Consider the following 2493-nt stretch of genomic DNA (forward strand, 5'->3'; position numbering starts at 1 on the left):
GGGTGGTTGGTGGGGACACATAGTCCATAAACCCCACAAGTTGGGCCTGTTCTTAGAACGCAGGGCCTGAGGAAGTGAAACTGAGCATAAATGTGAAAAGTCTCGCCACCGTGAAGAGTGCGGTGTTGCTAGAAGGGCCGTCATGCTCACGACAGTGACAGGCGTCCCGGGAGCTAGAGCTGGTGCTGTCACTGGATTAACCATTCCCTGCAGGGCTGTGGGACATTCTGTCTAATGTCTAGTCTCTGTCTTGCCTGGTCCTTACAGCAGGTTGTGTTTCCTTTTGCTTCTTATTAGAAGCAGGAGTTTGGGGGAGCTCTTTTAATAAAAACAAAGTTTATGGTCTGTCTGATTCGGTAAATTTGTGTAGTTCCGTATATATTAAGGGCATTTTACCTGAAAACCAAAAACCAAATCAAACTCATTGCTGTTGGCTCGATTCTGATTCCCAGTGACCCTGCAGGAGAGAGCAGCACTGCCCCAGAGGCCTCCAAGGCTGTCGGACTTTATAGAGGCAGACTGCCACAGCTTTCTCCCATAGAGCTGGTGGGTTTGAACTGCTGACCTTTTATTTAGCAGCCCCAAGTGCTTCACCCCTGTCCACCAGGGCTCCTTGCTTTATAGTGAGGAAAGTAGTAACTGGGGAGCTAAAAACCTGTTGCCATTGAGTTAGTTCAGACTCATAGCGACGTGTGAGGACAGAGTAGAACTTCTCCATAGGGTTTCCAAGGCTGTCATCTTTACAGAAGCCGACTGCCCCATCTTACTCCTTCAGAGCAGCTGGTCGGTGAGAGCCACCGACCTGTTGGTTCACAGCTGAGTGCTTATCCACTGTGCCACCAGGGCGCCTACTTCTGGTGATTTAACCATCCAGAGTCACTGGTTAGAGCACGTGTTCCTAACTCCAAGCACTTTCTGTGGTAGGTGTCTCTGTTGACGTTTCCGTATTCTTTCCTGCCTGTCACAGGTCCCAGCCTCCAGCCAGGTCCTCTAGACAGTTGTGCCTCCTGCTTCCTTGGCATCTCGACACTTTCTCCATGGTAACTGCCTACATAAACTTCTCTAGCAGTCTGTGGTCATCCATACTCAACCTCTTGGATCTGTTTTGCTTGAAAACAGCCCACTCTGTTTCAGACCGCTCGCACGGTTGGGTGATGCTGGGTGTCCCACAGCCGGTGGTAGGCAGTGGCAGGGAGGAACAGGGTGTTGGTGAAGATGCTGGAGGCCTGTGGGTCTTCCCTGTTTCCTCCCTGCACCATGTCCCGTTGTCAGGAGGAGTTAAGAGCCTTTGCCCTGGTCTCTCGCAGAATTAGCACCGTGGGCCCTGCTGTGCTAGGCGAGTAGAGTCAGTGTCTGTTCAGGTGTGGTTCTTGCTGTAAATTAGTAACCTCACAAGCTTTTTCCTCACTTTTTTCCTTAGTGGATTTCTGATAGCTACATTGTGTGTTATGAGGAAAAGAGAAATCCTGGTTTTTTTTTTTCAAAAAAAAAAAATCTCTAGCATAAGGAGGTTCCTGGGTGGTGCAAGCAGTTGACACTCATCTATTAACCTAAAAGGTTGGCAGATTGAACCCTCCTAGGTGCACTGCAGAAGAAAGGCCTGGCTGTCTGCTTCTGTAAAGATTACAACACTCTCCCCGCTCCCCCCACCAAATAAAACCTCATGGAGCAGCTGTGCCGTGTAACACATGGGGTCGCTGGGAGTCAGAATCACCTGACAGTGAGTTTTAGTATAAGAATGAAGTGGAAGAGGTAATTCTTAAGCTGTGCTTCTCATGGAATTAATCTGGCCTTGACATTCGATATTTGGAAAAAATCTTACAGAAAACTGTTCCTGTTTTAGCAGCTCCTTTCTCCAGTACTTGTTATCCCAGGGAGATGAGTGGATACCTTCCAGCCCCAGCAGTCGTCAGCCACAGCTGCCTTACAGAGTGAAACCCAGCTTGTCCCGCAATGTTTTGGGCTCCTGGGATTCCATTCAAGTCTGGTCAAGTCTCCTTAGCTGGGGTTTTTGTCCTGTGAACAGACGCTCGGTTGTATTCTCATGTGTCCACGTTCGCCTGTGACTGCTTGCTGGCTCAGAGCAGAGTGAGGTCAGCTCCCAAAAATGCGTTCAGCATAAGACTTAACAAACGCCAATTGCTCGAGTGGTATGCAAATAGGATGCGGTACATTACTGTAAACTGCACCCCCATCGTGTAAGTTCATCTAATACTTGAATCGCTCTGTGTCTCAGAGGAGTGTGCCATTACCGACAGGGTGCAGGTGGCACAGTTATTCTTGGAGAAGGTGGGTTGTTTACATCTAGTCTGGATCTAGTTGAGGGGACAGTTCTATACTGCAGCCCCTTTCATAAAGGCATCTGTGCAGACCCTGTTTTGTGTCTTGCTATATATGTTAAAAAAAAAAAAAAATGCACTGCCATCAAGTTAGATCCCACTCATAGTAACCCCTCCTTGGGTTTCCAAGGCAGTATCTCTAAGGAAGTAGGTT

Source organism: Orycteropus afer, unplaced genomic scaffold (genome assembly GCF_000298275.1).
Source record: "Orycteropus afer afer isolate SDZICR_OR568_19922 unplaced genomic scaffold, OryAfe1.0 scaffold00048, whole genome shotgun sequence".
NCBI lineage: Eukaryota > Metazoa > Chordata > Mammalia > Tubulidentata > Orycteropodidae > Orycteropus > Orycteropus afer.